A 16,756-nucleotide genomic window follows, 5' to 3' on the forward strand; every position below is an offset into this window, starting at 1 on the left:
GATCTAATATTGCTAGTCTTGACAAAATACTGTTACTGTTCCATTTCGGATTTGCTGTTCCATTGCAGACTTGCTGTTCAATTTCTTAATTCATGTTCCATTTCTCATCTGCCGTTCCATTTATTGATGTTGGTGTGAAGAACGATCTCAGGCTGTAGTGAGCATTGGCACTTACTGTCCGGTTCCCAGATCCACGATCTGTTCTCTAATTTCCTTTTCCATCAGTTTCCAAAGGGATGGGTTATTGCTACCGAACCCTTGACTGGTAAGTTGCTTAGTCTTTTGAATGTGTGATTTAATCTTTTGAAGAAGTTAAGCTGTAGACAAGCATCCATTTCCTCTTTTATTTCTGAACACTGTACTACTAGCATTACTCTGGCAAATGATAGCCTCAGACTGAGACACTCTTTGAAATAACAAAACGTTCCCGGATTGACATATTAACGTGAGGTAATTAGAGGTGAAAGAGACCCTTTTTATATCTCTACAAGGACCACATCACCATCCACTTTTGTAGGTAGAAGAAGAAGTGATGACAAGAAAGGTAGCAGAAATGGATGGAGATGATGACAATGATGAAGATATTCTTGGATTTCCCATTCAGCATACTGATATCAACATTCATATGAAGAACATTATTAGGGTCCAACCCTAACCCCTTTATTTATGTAATAGGGTCGAGTCATAGTTATAGTTAGTTAAAGAGTCAATAAAGCCCGTATTAATAATTGTAAGTGGTTGACCCACATTTAAGAAAGGGACCACAGTTAGTTGCAAATGGGCCATGGTATTAGATAGATGGTATTGAGAGAACCATGGTAATGACCCATGGTATTGTATGTATGAATCCTATATAAAGGATAGAGAATTCCCATTGAGATATATCAATTCTTATTTTGTAATCGATCTCTGCTCTACTAGAGGTTGCCCCCTCAAAGAGGCAAGTGAACATTGCTTTCATCTCTGAATAATAAAATACTTGTTGTTTTTCTCATTTTGTTCTGTGTTCTGGGTTGTATTTCTTCGCATATTTGGTATTCTGGAATTTCTTGCAGGTCAAGAGCATAACAAATATCCCTCCATTGTTTCTTCCCAACTTCGATGTTATGAGGTTAGAGGATATGGAAACCTTTCTCTTTTAATTTGAAATACTTTTTAGATCTTATGGTTACTTATCAAACACACAAAAATTGAGATTCTTTCCAGAAACATTGAAGGATAGATCTCTTAAATGGTTCATGAGTTTATGGAATAATTCAATCAGATCATGGAATGATATGCAAATGATATTTATAAAAAAATATAAATATCGTGATCTTAAACAGAAAATATTTATAATGACTCAAGAAGAAGATGAGAGCCTTAACGATATAATAAAGAGATTCATGTATAATGTTAAGAGGGTAAAATTACATCATTTAAGATTTGACACACTAAAAACCCTCTTACTTAGAAAAATTAGAGATGAGTGGATTGATCTCCTTGATCTAATGAGTAGAGGTGATGTATGCCAATTATAATTTGAAGAAATTTGTGAAATATGCAAGCACATCAAGAGGAAGGATAGCAGTAAGTAAATCAACATCGAGATTGGTAAGTCAAGTTGAACTTGGTAATTTGCTAGGTAACTTAAAAACAAAAATTATTAGCAATATAGATGAACAAGTAGATATGTTAAGAATGCAAAATGAGGAAAAAGAGGATGTCGAAATTTGTGTTATATTGCAGAATCACATGCTACTAAAGTTTTCCCATCATTACCAAGTTTGAAGGAAGTTTACCAGGAGGACAATGGAGTGAATAAAACACTAGAGTAGCTATGTGATGTAGTTCCAAGAATACCATGGCAACCTAGTCAACCTAGTGTAACACTCAACCCCACGTTTACTCACTTTTACAAGCTCACCAAGGTAAACATGAGCTAACATTTACTATGCATGACCCAACCTCCAATATTTAGTTATGGAAATGGGATCCATTGCCAAATTATTGAAACCATCCAGAGACACATGATCACACCATTATCAACCTAACTTGGCCCAAAATTATTTCCTTTCAGTTGTGTTTCCTTAAATTTAATACCACTTTATATTTTTGGCATTTTTTTGGGTCCTAAACTTTCGAGGTCGTTTTGAGGGCTTAAATGACATTGTCAGGGAAATCAAATAGACCAAAAATGTGTGATAATTTATTTCACATAATCCTTTCTTGGCCTCTTCGTGGATATCTTTGAAATGAGGTATTATGATATTCAAACAAATAGCATATGATAAAGTTACGACCCCGGGAATTTGGCGGTCCAAATTATTCATTCATACAAACACTTTGTGACTATTGTACCTATAGGTCATGAATGCATAGTTTTTTCACTCTTTTCATTAGTTCATCAAATATTCATCAAGAAGGCTTGCTTCCCTCTAGAACTAGATGCATTAAAACACATATTAGTTCATTCATTCATATAAATCAACCATGAGCCATCAAAACATGAATTAGATCTAGATCAAGAGCACATCATCTAATAAGAAATATAACATGCATGCAACCAACATTTAACTAGAATGAATCCATGAAAAACTAGCCATATAAACAACAGTAAATTAACACTTATGCTCATTGATCATCAACAAAGAATAAGACATATTAACATATGCATAGTACTAACCAAGTTAGGGACTTCCACATACCACCCGACCATAGATTGGGCTAAACCGAATCTCTCTCTCAACTGATCACCCCCTGTGTCATATTCCAAGCATGAATGTGGGATTACAATGGATAAACTAAAGCATAACCAAACATGGAATCCAAAGGTTGAACCGCTTCCACCCTCAAGCCACAATGATCTCACCTAAACTGGTCTAAAGATTACCAAAATTAACACAAGCTTGGATGTGTCAAATTTTCTTGACCATACACAAGAGGAATTTTCCTATCTCTAGTCGCCTGTCAAGGGATTCCCAGAGAAAACAAACTCCACCCCAACCCTTGGGATTTTCACGAGACCACCTCAACCAGGATCCAAAATCTACCAACAATCCAAAGCTCAACCAATTAAGAAACCCACTACATCATGGCTATCTAGGAAATGGCATAGGCAAGGTTGTACATGACTATCACTCCAGGAAAATCACCATGCCAATGACAAAAAAATAACATGTAAACAAATGCATGTACCATGCATTCAAATCCCAACAAGATAAATCAAACATGTAACATGTTATCTTACAAAATCCTCTTGTTGGCTGTGTAAGGCTTTGCTTGATTTATGCCCTTTCTTACTACTATCTAATCTTCTCCTTGCGCTCCCTTTCTTTTCCTTACTGTACTTTTATTCCTTGCTTGTTTCCAAGTGCTCTCTCTCTTTTTGTAGTTGTTCTCTCCTCTTTTCCTCCTAGTGAATGTTAGAATGTCCAAGAGTGTGTTAGAATGTTCTCTCTCTTCTTTTCTTTTCTTTTCTTTTTCTTTTTCCTTTTCCTTGATTTTCCATTGCATGCATATTCTTGTCTCTTCATCTTCCTTTTCTCTTATTTTACTTTATTTCCATAGCCAATAAATAAATAAATAACAAAAAAGATGAACACTGTGGATTATCCGAACTCAATCTCTCAAAAACCGCTCCACAGAAACTTGCAATCCAAAATAAATAACCACAAGTGGATCCAAAAGTAATGTTTTTCCCCTAATTTAGCTTGGAATACATGTCTCATGACCTTGGTTTGATTTTTGGTTTTTATAATGCTCTTTTATTACATGTAACTTTAACCCCGGGTTGTTACAAATCCATCCCCCTTGGTTGAACACCATCCTCAGTGTTTTATGACTCTTATGACTAGCCAAAACTACTGGATCTGTTAAACATACTACTTATGGAGCTTTATAACCCAGCTCGATGTTGTATTTAAAATGAAAAACAATTAAAAATATGACTAACATACTATTTATTGGACCTTTATAAATACAACTCGATACAATATTTACAATCACACACACACACACACATATACACCAAAACTCAATTTCCTCAACCAACAAATAAAGAAGGATATAATGCTTGCATCTGATCAGTCATCTCCCATTTAGCTTCATCGGGCCCAAAGTGCTTCCATTGCACTTTAAATTGCTATATTGCTCGGTTCTAGAGCATGAGATTCTTCCATTGTAGGAAGCATTGAGGTTCTGGCTGGAAATCTCCTTACGGTTCCACCTACAATACAGACCAATTAATCATGTGATCAACATCCCATATATATATTTTAAGCAATGAAGCATGGAAAACACCACGGACTTTAACTGATGGGGGAAAACCAAGTCTATATGCCATTCGTCCAATCCTCTCAAGGATATCAAATGGCTCGTAACATCGAAGTGGCAACTTGGCACATGATACAATCTTCAAGGAGCTCTTCTTGGACTTGATATGCTAGGACCCATGCTCTCCAACCTGAAACTCCTTGAATACCCTATGTTGATCTACATAGATCTTCTGCATGTCTTGTGTGCCTTCAAATTTTTTCTGGTAACCTGCATCTCCTGCTCTATCTCTCTTAACATATCTGGTCCAATCAACACCCTGTTCACTGGATCACTCCAGTTGATAGGAGTATTGCAATTCCTCCCATAGAGAGCCTCAAATAGGCTCATCTTCAAGGATTCTTGATACCTATTATTATAAGAAAACTCTACTAGTGGAAGATACTCCTCCCACTTCCTCTGTTGATGTATGACATACATCCTCAACATATCCTCAAGGATCTTGTTAATTCTGTCTGTATGTCCATTTGTATGCGAATGATAAGTTGCACTAAAGACTAACTTTTTCCCCAAGCCTGCAAACAACTATTTCCAAAACCTAGAAGTGAACTTGATGTCTCTAGCTAATATAATCCTCTTAGGAACTCCATGCAAGCTCACCATTGATGAGGCTCATCAATGGGTAAAATATATGGACCTTAATGACCTCCATCTTACTAAAATCAAATCTTCTCATAATTCTATACATTTTTTAATTATATTTAATGAGATGAGTAAAAGTAAGATGTCATGTATAGTGGTCTAATGTGCATTGATTGCAGGTTTTCGGAGCAAATTGTGGCCAATTAGAATGCAGGAACTCGAATGAGACAAGTAGGAGATATTATAGGAGATAGAATCTCCCTCCTTAACTCCTCACTCACTCGAAGATCCCTCAATCAAATCACACCAGCTCAGAGTTGTAAGTAGTCGAGTCATGAGGATCATTGGCAGCCAAGCGAGTGACAGTTAAGAACCAATTAATCTCAAGATTGGGAGCTAAGCCTCCCTAGATTTAAGGAATTTATTGGCAACCTCAGTTGTATAAATAAAGAGGCCTAGAGCCTCATTAGGATTCATATTTTTTATGCAATATAGCTAAGAAATTTTCGAGTTGAAGGATTGTGATCAAACATTTTGATGTATTTTTGATATGTTAATGAAAATGAGAAGAATTCCCTTGATCTAGCACTGAGTTGACTTAGAGGGCTGAAGCTCTTGGGTTAGGGCCCAACCCTTGTAGCAGAGGTTCCTCTTACTGTATATGTATGCTTAGGTTATCTCATAGTTAGTTGTTAAATTGAATTTGGTGTTGTTAATTTGCAAGTATTGGTAGATTTGATTAGTTTGCTTCCATTTGTGAATAGATTTAACAATAGCATTATAGGGATAAGAAAATATTCAAAAAAAGGATGATAACAGGTGGATCTTGCCTCACTCCTCCCTTCCTGGGACCATGGGTTGAGGAACAATTCCCATTCAACCCAAAAAAGACAAAATTCTGGTTTCTTATGAAATATAGGGTTTTTCTGCTAATTAGATCATCATCTTTTAGTTCTAGAAGGTAGGTTGTATTATCAAAAAATCAAAAAATGTAAAAAATGTAAAGAGGGTATGCCCTAAAAGAAAAATCAAAGGGTGAAAAGAATAAAATGGTCAAAAAAAGTGAAATAAATGAACCCCAAATAAAGAAAGACCAGGAAAGTGTGCAAGTCCAAAATGCCACTACTTTTCATTTTCTGCAATAAAGCATTGTGTGCAGTTTGTCAATTTATGCCATAATTGATGAATGGCCAAATAGCTTAATCTTGGCTAGTTCATGTTTGAATTTCATGTTTTAGAGATAGAGAATAAAGTCTAACCAAACTGTTTAATCTTGGAAGATAAGTAGATAGGTAGGGTAAATAAAAAGGAGCTCAACAGTTCAATCTGAGCCCTTGGATGTAATAAGTGCAGACTTAGGTAGGCTTGCCATGCAAAGAAAAGAAAAGTTGATGAGGGTTTGCTAGTCCAAGTGCACTCAAGCAAAGAAGGAAAAAATGCTAGGCTAAAGTAAGCAGGGTAGGTAGATTGGTGTTGCAGAATGATACTTGTGATAGGTTTGGTCTCTAAAAATGTGTTAATCTTCATCTCTATCACAAGTGCAATGGCGGACGTTATACTTGAAGCAGCTCAAGTAAGGAAAGGTTTCATAACTAACTTCCCTTCATATTCCCCCCTAATCATTTACTAATTTCCCCCCTAAAATATTAAGAATATGTTCTTAATATCATTCATAAACCACTCATTCCATTTCGTAATGATTGCCTAAGTAAAAACCCAATTTTACTTAGGAAAATGCACAAATATCATATATACCCCTTTTCCACTTCAAGGCCTAAGTTTTAATGTAACTTGTGAACATTAGCTTAGCACATATTTTTGTTTTAAATTTATATTAACAATTAATATGTATTATATATAAATCCCTATAATTTTTACCCATCCTGTATTATGTAAATATATGTTAAAAACCCCAAATAATATATATCCCTCCCCGGTCGAAATACGACCATATCACTATTTAAAAGGGATTGATAAACTTATTTGAAGTTTATTAAGAACCATAACCTTTCCCATGCGTGATAATGGGTTTAATTAGCCATCTGGGCTAACTAATAACCAACCCCGCAACCAATAGAAATACGCCCGAAGACCATTAAAAACACAGTTTATTATGGTCGGCCCGCAAGTTAACCTCCCGCCATATTCCATGACCGTCCGCCGTCCGATCAACTCATTTACATCTGACAGTTGATAACCAATATCGCAACCCACCTTTGGCCGATGTTTAACTCGTGAGGGATCGGCGGTTTTTGCCCTCGTACCGTTGCCACGCGTCGCCCATCCGGGGTGATCGCTTGCCCTCCGTCCAAAACTGCCCAGCCCCAAAAGCGGTGCGGGAAAAACTGCTTATCACCATCACCCGCCACGTCACCGCCACATCATCTCCCCTCGTACTCCCACTGATGTCATCCGTACTACTCACTTCATCTGCCCATTAAATCCAAAAAATCTCGCCAAAACTTCATTTTGTCCAATAAAACCTAAAAAACGCCATTTTTACTACATTTTTCTACATACAGCGTTCCAGGCATTTAAAACTTCTGAGTTCACAGTTCCAGCTTTTAACTATCGCCCGACCAGAAAAGACTCCAGCAACAAGCTCGCAGCCATTCAACTTGCATAGTGCAGTCTTCCACTTTAATACAGTTCGAACCAACACTGGGGGACTTCCAAGCTCACACAAAAAAGAAATAAAAGGATATACAGGGATACTTGCTACCCTAACCAGTGGACCTTCATAGACATGAATTTCTAGAGAAAAGTGGTGAGAAGACATGTTAGATATTTTTGTTTTACCAGGACACGGTGGACAATGATGAGAAGGAATCAAAATAGCATTAAAGTGTATCAAATCAGCAATAAAGATGTCAGAGCAGAATTAAAGAAAGCACATCAGAATTAAAGAGCACAGTTAAGACAGGCAGCCGGCACAGAGTTACTACAGAAGACAGCTGCCAGCTGAATTAAAGAGCCTGCCCCCAGCACAACAACAGTTTACCATTTTTCTATCATAGAGACTAGCTGTTTCTATTTTACTTGTAAACTGTTATTATTCATCCTAGATATTATATCACAGCTGTTATGAGATATTTTGTTTTTTGTAATTTGTTGTATAAATACCCCCTCCATTGGAACATTGGGGGTGGATTGTGGATTCCTAGACTCTGCTGTAATATTGAAACTTTGGAATAAAGAGCTGTTGGAATCAAATTGTTGTATGGGCTACTGGATGAGGAATTGAAGTAGAGGACTTGTCACAGATTTCTTGAATCAACCACTGGATCAATAAGTCCTCTATATCTTGTGTTTTACATTTTTCTTGTTTATTATATCATCTATGTTTCATAATCTGAACAATAAAGAAAATATTAATTTCAGAATATGCTTGACTGCACTCTGTTTTCAGTCTTTATTGTTCTCTTTGTTTTCTTCAGAATTAGGATAAACAGTGAAATCTTTATTGCTCCTATTTGCTAATTCTTTCATGTTGATTATTTGCTAAAGAATACTTAACTGCTCCTTATCAGTAATCATCCAATTTCCTTCTTTAAATAGGTTAAAGGATTCTTAACTGGCCTTCACCCAATTTGAGCCCATTCCATTTGTTTCAAGTCTTTATTTGTTCCCTGTTTGACTACCTTGCTCTGTGAAGCCATCCTCTGTTAAGAAACCAAATCCAGAAAGCCATCTTCTTTGACTCCATTAGCCCAATGGACTGAACTACTCTGTCTTACCTCTCTGTTCTATTGAATCTCACCACCCAAACTCAAACAAAACCCCTAAACTTCATAACTAGCCTAATACCTTTAAAAAACAAAGCTAAATCATAAAGAGAGAGCCCTCTTTGGATACATATTGGCTAGATTCTGTATCTAAAAGATTGGTCCGTGGTTACCTCGGCATCCTTCCCTTTCTTACAACTTTTGGGAAAACCTGAGTGATAACAGGTTGCAATTGACATTTCTGATATCATAGGTCTTGTATTGGATTTCATGCTGCTTTCATAATGGTTTCAAGAATTCCCATGCATAAACTTGGCAAATGAATGATGCAAATTCTGTTTTCTTCTATTTTAGTAACCCTTCTTGTTTTGAGATGAATTTATGGACAAATGCCAACAATGATGTGTATATTGTAGGAGTTTCTATATTATAGGAAGACCTCATATCATTAGTCTCAGCATAACCATATCCACCCATGATCTCCAAAAGCCACTAAGTTCTCAATTTTGATTCTCGTTTTACAAGGAAAACGTGCCATGCTTCTTGCGCAAATCCAACCATCGTAAAGCTTTGGTTTGAGTTCTGAGTGAGTACCTACCACGCCCTTGCCTTATTTCCTCATTACTCACCTTCTCCAAGCCCCATACCACCTTTTCAAACCACTCCCTATGATTTTAGTCTATTCTTGTAGGAAAACAGGGGATCCTGTAGGTGAACTAGGACATCCTGTAGACATCCTATGGGAAAACCTGTAGTGGCCTATTTTGAGATTGAATTTGAAAAAAACATCATGAAGGCTAGGAGTAGACCTCTGCTTGCCTCCCAAGCCATCTGCCCCATTACACTCATCTCCCTCCACACCTATCTCACTGGCATGCAACCAAGAAGGATTAGCATTCACATTTTTACAAAAAGATAAAAATAAAAAGTCTTTATATTCATTCATGCACACAACAGTTAAGTGCTTGTTTAGGTTAGATTTCATGTTTAGGTTAGTTAAGACTTCACATGTGTTAAATTAGAATTCTTTTGAAATAAAGGTATATTAACAAATAACTAGATGAGTTATGTGTTTTATAGGCATTTCTTTCAGTCTTTCATTACTGCAATAAGTAGCATTTCAATTCTCTCAATTAGGGTAAAATTATTCTCTCTCAATTGGTAATCAGACTTCCTCTAATTGATAGAAGGCTAGTTTGAGAAACCCTAGTGGCCTATTGCCCCAACTCAACAGTGACAAAGAGTGGACCCATTACATCTATTTTTGTATACAACACTATCACCTCCAATTTTGTACAAACCCCGAGTTGATGAAGTAAAGTTGGTAGCCCAGGAGTTGCAGCATCCTTGCTGCAATACTGGTGCTCATCACTTTTTGGCATCATTGTCGGGGAGGTGTCTAAGTAGATGTGATTTCTACTTTATTTCTTCCATTTCTTATCTCTTTCATTATGTTATTAGTTCCATTATGCAAAGTAGTTGTAAGTTGGTTTGCTTTCCTTTCCATTCTGCAATTGATTCCATTCAGCAATTAGTTTCAATTCAGTTTGTCTTTTCAATTTTGTAATCAGTCTTAAATCTTGAAAAACAAAACAAAAACACTCCTTTCATGCCTCATAGGAATAGGGATAACTTAGGAAAATTTCTACCAAATACTCCCACCACTTCAAACAACCAACCTTCCCTCTTCTTCGGTGGCTGTGAATTAGAGGACCCCTTAGGCGAACAACCAGATATTTTTGAAGAGCCTATAGGGGAAGAAGAAGAAACCATTCCAACTGACATCATGGATGAAAAATAAAATGAAAGGGGAGATAGGGAAAGAATTGAGGGTGCTTTTCCCATTAGAGAAACTAATGGGGATGCCAAGATGAAAAACATAAGCCCCTCTGCTCTTCCTCACTTCCATGGCCTGACCTCAGAAGATCCAGATACTTTTTTGTTCGAATTTGTTGTCATATGCAGAACTTATGATTACACCTCTGATGATCAGAAGTTGAAATTATTCCCATCCACTCTCAAGGATGCAACCCTACGCTGGTTCATGGGTTTACCTAGGGATAATATCATGACTTGGGCTCAGATGCAGCAAGCTTTCAGCAACAAGTATAGGGACTACTACATGTCTAATGATACCAAACAGGGAATTTTTAGAATGACCTTGGGACATGATGAGTCCTTAGAGGATTATGAGGAAAGATTCCAGCTCATCTATAAAAGGGCCATGTGCACACTTGATCCTGAGTCACTTAAGTTAGTCCTTCTTAGGGGGATCGAGGAAGATCTCCTAGAAACCCTAAACTTGCTATCAGGAGGGGACATCTATGAGCTACCCTATGAGGATATCAAGACCGTTTTTAAGAATCATTCAAGGGAAGCTAGAAAAAGGGGTAGGATTAGTCAAATAGTGGCTAGCTCATTCTCTTCGAACACATCTATAAAAAGTAAAATTGGGAACATGTTGGAAGAGTTTAAGAGTGAAATGTTGCAAACCCTTGCCCTACAGATGGACACTATCCAATTCAAGAGGAAGCAGGAGGAAGCAGAGAAATCATTAGCCATCTTCTACCCTAGATGCACAAGGAGGCACCATAGGAATGAATGTCCATTGAACCTTATAGAAATCAGCTCAGTCTGTGAGGAAAACCACTCCACAGACAAGTGCCCTTCTTTGCCTAGACTAAAGGTTGTGTATCAAGGAACCAAAGGGGTGACTGAGCAACTCTGGTACATAAATCAAAGGAGGCTTCATGGGCCTCGACCATACCAGCAAGGCATGCAAGGGTCATCCTATTCATATTACAGCCCTAATCAAAACACATCCATTCCCTCTTGGTGCCCCCCTACTCATCCCTCATGTTCTACACCTTCTCCAAGGTCTTTTGCACCTCAATACCATTCCCATCCAACCAACCAGCCATTTTAGCCATATACTCCTCCACAACCTCAGTGGAATGCACCACCCCAGGGGTGGAGGCCCCCATACAAAAATGCTCTAGCTTTATTTCCTTCACCTCCATCTCAACCACAAATTTTACACCCTGCTCCACCTAAACAAACTCAGATGCCTACCCAACCAAACCCAAACCCGAACAACAGACATGAATAGTAGGTCTACAGTGGAGAGACATCCTACCCTGCTTATGCCATGGAAATTCATGAAATCAACCTTAGGTCCGGGAGAGTTCTCCCAGATAACCAACCTCCATCTCCACCTAAGGAGAGTGAGGAGGAAAGAGAGGAAAGTATTCCTAAAGTAAATCCACCACCTTTTCCTGAAATATTAACCCATCCAGTCTAGCATACCCTAGAAGAGAATGAACTTCTGGGTGAGTTGAAAATTTTTTGTGTCAAAATCCCACTTCTCCAAGCTATTAAATATGTACCCATTTACAACGGGTTGATTACGGAAGTGTTTCAAACATCCAGGAAGGTGAAAAAGAGACACCCCTACTATTAATGTCATTGGACAACGGTCCAACTTAATGTTGGGGTAGGTAATTTTCCCAAAGTATTTAGACCCTAGAATCCCTGTAGTAGATGTACACATCGATGGCACCATTGTCCCCCATACCTTGATTGATCTTGGGGCTACCATCAATGTAATGACTAAGGACACTATGCTCAAGATGAATCTCCAGGGATCATTAAGAAAGACCATGACAGTCTTGTATCTTGCAGACTGATCCACAGTAGCCCTTAAGGGGATTGTTGAGGATGTGATGATCTCCATTGATTCTTGGGAATACCCTGCAGACTTCTTAGTTCTCCAACCTAAGACCAAATTTAATGGTTATCCTCTCATCCTTGGGAGGCCTTGGTTAGCCACTGTCGATGCCTACATAAGCTGCAGGGCTAGAAATATGACTATAAAAAATGGACATCTATCCAAGCAGTTGGTCTTGTACCCTCCTACTCAGCCATCTCTAGAACATGACTTACCTTTATGGCTAGAAGAAGAGGAAGAAGATGAATTATACTCATCCCAAATTTATACCCTAGAAACTGCCATAGGAGGAGGGCAGCTTGATGAAGATGATTTGGTTGAACACATCCTCGAAAATTCAACTCCCAACACCATGTCTCTGGAGGAAGTAGTGAAGGAAACCAAGAAAAACCATCAGGTTGATCTATGCTTAGCTAACTCAAACCCTACTCGTGTTAAGACAATAGAATTTGACCCTGAAATAGCATTGAAAATCAACCCCTCTGTCTCTATACACCAAGAAGAGTTATGTAATATGCTAAGAGAGAATTTGGATGCCTTTGCTTGGAATTACAAAGAAATGAAGGGAGTGCACCCCTTAGTGTGTAATCACCACATTTACATCAAAGAAGGTTGCAAACCAGTCTGACAACCCCAAAGGAGAATGAATCCAGCTCTCAAGGATATAATCAAAGAAGAGTTACAGAAACTGCTAGATGTGGGATTCATTTACCCTATCCCAGACAATGAGTGGGTGTCTCCTCTGGTGTTGGTTCCAAAGAAAAATGGAAAGTGGAGGATTTGTGTTGATTACAGAGAGTTAAACAAAGCAACAAAGAAGGACCATTTTCCTCTACCTTTCATTGACCAAGTGTTAGATGGCTTGGCAAGGAATAAGTTCTCTTTCTTAGATGGGTTCAACAGGTACAATCAAATCCAGATAAGCCTAGAGAACCAGGATAAAATGAACTTCACCCATCCTTGGGGTACTTTCGCTTATAGGGTCCTTCCTTTTGGTCTATGTAATCCCCTTGCCACTTTCCAGAGAGAAGTCTTGAGTATCTTTGCAGGGCTAGTTCATGATGCAGTAGAAATTTATATTAATGACTTCACACCCTATGGGTGTGATTTCCAGGAGGTTCGCTCTAACTTGGGTAAGTTTCTAAACAAATGCATTGAAATGAACTTATCCTTTGTTGCAGAAAAATGTGAGTTCTTGATGACTGCAACGATTGTTCTAGGTCACTCAATATCCCAGGAAGGACTGCAGGTAGACCCAAATAAGATAGCCATCATCAAAAGGGTCCCGACTCCATAGAAACAGAGGGATGTCATAAGATTTTTAGGTTTAGCTGGATACTATAGGAGATTTATAAAATATTTCAACAAGTTAGCTTCTCCCTTATTTGGGTTATTGGCCAAAGACTCTGAATTTTTATGGTCAGAAAGCTGCCAAGAAGCCCTGGACACCCTAAAGGACAAGTTGACTACTGCACCTATTCTCTGAGGCCCAAATTGGGCTCTTCCTTTTCATATTCATGTCGATGCCTCTCACAAAGCTATAGGAGAATATCTAGGCCATATAGATGACAAGCTACCTTATGCCATTTACTTCATCAGTAAGAATCTGTCGAAAGCTGAGTTAAACTACACAGTGACTAAAAAAGAGCTCCTAGTTGTTGTGCATTCATTGAATAAATTTAGACATTACATTACTGGTTACCAGACATTTGTACATACCGACCATGCTGCAATTAAATACTTGATGAATAAACCTGATGTAAATGCCTAGATTATTAGATGGTTACTTTTATTGCAACAATTTGATTTAACTATTATTGATAAACCTGGAAAGGAGAATGTAGTTGCATATTTTTTTATCCAGATTGGATTTGCCTGCAAGGATGAAGGAATGGTTGATGATCAATTACGAGATGAACATTTATATGCCATTTCAGTTCTCTCTCCATGGTTTTTTGACATAGCAAACTACTTGGTATCTGCACAATTTCCTCCAAATTTGTCCTCCAAGGAAAAGAGCAGAATGATAAGGAAAAGCACCCCATTCACTTGGATTGGGGGAAATATCTTCAAGCTAGGTCCGGATCAAATTTTGAGAAGATGTGTCATGGATGAGGAAGTCTTCAACATCTTTCTGGCCTGTCATGATGGACCTTTTGGAGGTCACTTTGTAGCTAAAAGAACAACATTCAAGGTACTACAAGCTGGTTATTATTGACCCACTCTTCACCAAGATGTAAGGAGGTATACCAACCGGTGTGATTGGTGCCAAATGATGGGAAAAACTACCCAAGGGATGAGATTCATTTGCAACCTCAAGTGAATTTCGAGCCATTCGACAAGTGGGGCATGGATTTCATCGGGCCCATTGACCCTCCATCCAGACAAAAGCAATACATCATTGTGTGCACTAACTACTTAACAAAATGGGTTGAAGCCAAAGCCATCAAAGTAGCAACAGAAGAAAAAGTGGTTGAATTATTAAGGGAGAATGTGTTTTATAAGTTTGGGTACCCTAGAGAGTTGGTCACTGATCAAGGCAGTCAATTTACATCTCACATTATTGAAAATTCGTTAAGCCAACACAAGATCAAGCACATAAAATCCACCCCTTACCACCCACAGGCTAATGGGCAAGTGGAAGTAACCAACTGAGCATTGGAAGACATTCTGACCAAGGTGATTAGCAGCAACAGAAAAGATTGGGGAGAAAAATTAGTTGAGGCCACCTGGGCCTACAATACCACCTGGAAGACCACCACTGGCTTCACTCCTTATGAGATGGCCTATGGGAAGAAAGCCCTGTTGTCCATTGAATTTGAATACAACACCTTAAGGATGGAAACACAACTGGATCTAGATATCACAAGGGCACATCAAGAAAGATTGCCCCAGCTGAATGGGTTAGATGAATTCAGGATGTAGGCCCTCCTGCACACAAAAGTTACTCAAGTTGAAAGGAAAATATAGCATGACAAGAATATAAAAGACAAACAGTTTCAAGAAGGCGATTGGGCTTTGCTGTATGATTCTCGGTATAAATATTTCAAAGGCAAGTTAAGGACTAGATGGTTAGGGCCTTATGTAATAGAAAAGTGTCATGATAATGGTGATGTTCAAATAAGAACCATTGATGCAGAGGCTATCCCTTTGCTTGTCAATGGGTACAGATTAAAAATATAAAAAAATCCCTTATCAAAGCAAGAATTCATCAATAGCATCAACAAGACAGTGATGGTGGTTGAGCAAGTCTCATCTTCCACACCACCAATTCTCTGAAGAGAAAAGAAAAAACAAAAAAAATAAACAGACTCAGGTGAAAACCTCCATGAGGCACTTGAGTACAACTGTTGGGTTGAAAACCTCTTGAGGCGGCCCAAGAGTGTTAAAAAAAATAAAAATAAGAATAAAATATCTCTGGGTGAAAACCTCTTTTGAGGCACCTAGGGCAGGAAACTAGGATGAAAACCTCCTTGGAGGCAGACTAGTTGTTTTTCAAAAAAAAAAAAAAAAGAGAAAAAGATACAAAGATGACAATTCTGTTTTGCAGGTTTGCAAGAGGAAGATAAGCACAACATGTAGAGGACAACAGGACCTACAAAATTCATGTTTTACTTCACCCATCTCATATCCTCCATTATCCCCCTAGTCTTCCATCTATACTCCACTCCAGATCATTTCAAACAGTTTTGTGTTTTCTACAGGATTCCCTGTAATACTACAAGAGTTTCCTGTAGAAATTACAGGAGGTCTTGAAAACCACAAGAAAAGTAGTCCAATGGAAAGGTGGTGACACAATCATGTGTTTGGACGTGAAAAAAAAAAAAACATTTACCTCACCATACCATAGCCAATACCTTTCATAACCATGTTGCCCCTGTATCCATCAAAGAAATCAAGTTCATAAATTTTTTATATAAAAAAAAGGAGAAAAGGAAAAAAGAGAGAAAAAAATAAAGAGGAGGCATACCAAGAGCCTCACCTACCATTCCATAACCCCATTCTCCACTCATTTCAACACCCCTTCTACTTCAAAGTTGAGGAAAAATGTGAGAGTTTATGGGAAAGGCAGCTACAGGACATCCTGTAGAAAATCTTGTAGCAGCCTATCCCACAAAAGAGACCACAAAGTCTATAGCCATCTTCAGCACAGGGACTACAAGGATGAGAAATCTCCTCCAGATCTCAGCGGCAACAAGGTCCATCACCTGTAGATCATCAAAAGGAACAAGGCATCAGAAAGGTAATATACAGTGAAAATATGCAGCTCGAAAAGAAAAGAAAATTGGCACCACTCTCGAATACACATCATCAACAAAGAAAAGGATCCATAGGTATGTCATCTTACCAATAATCTCTCATAAGTACGATATGATCAAAATTGTAGGAATAATGTGGGAGTTGATTT

This window comes from Pinus tabuliformis, chromosome 2_2 (genome assembly GCF_031772625.1).
Source record: "Pinus tabuliformis cultivar Carrire ecotype Pingquan chromosome 2_2, CPIR1, whole genome shotgun sequence".
In the NCBI taxonomy this organism is placed as follows: domain Eukaryota; kingdom Viridiplantae; phylum Streptophyta; class Pinopsida; order Pinales; family Pinaceae; genus Pinus; species Pinus tabuliformis.